Source organism: Alosa alosa, chromosome 1, assembly GCF_017589495.1.
Source record: "Alosa alosa isolate M-15738 ecotype Scorff River chromosome 1, AALO_Geno_1.1, whole genome shotgun sequence".
NCBI lineage: Eukaryota > Metazoa > Chordata > Actinopteri > Clupeiformes > Clupeidae > Alosa > Alosa alosa.
The window spans coordinates 4,102,985-4,103,281 of record NC_063189.1 but is presented as its reverse complement, the minus strand read 5'-3'; positions in this window follow the sequence as shown (position 1 = coordinate 4,103,281).

Sequence of the window (297 nt, the reverse complement as noted above, 5' to 3'; positions counted from 1 at the left end):
CCCTTGAGCATACAAAGAATCCATACATACAAAGAACCCATGAACATACAAAGAACCCATACTTACAAAGAACCCTTGAGCATACAAAGAACCCATACATATAAAGAACCCTTGAGCATACAAAGAACCCATACATACAAAGAACCCATACATACAAAGAACCCATGAACATACAAAGAACCCATACATACAAAGAACCCATTGAAATACCAATATCTATGGATTTGTTTTATAATGTGAAGTACCAATATCTATGGATGTGAAGTACCAATATCTATGGATGTGAAATACCAATAT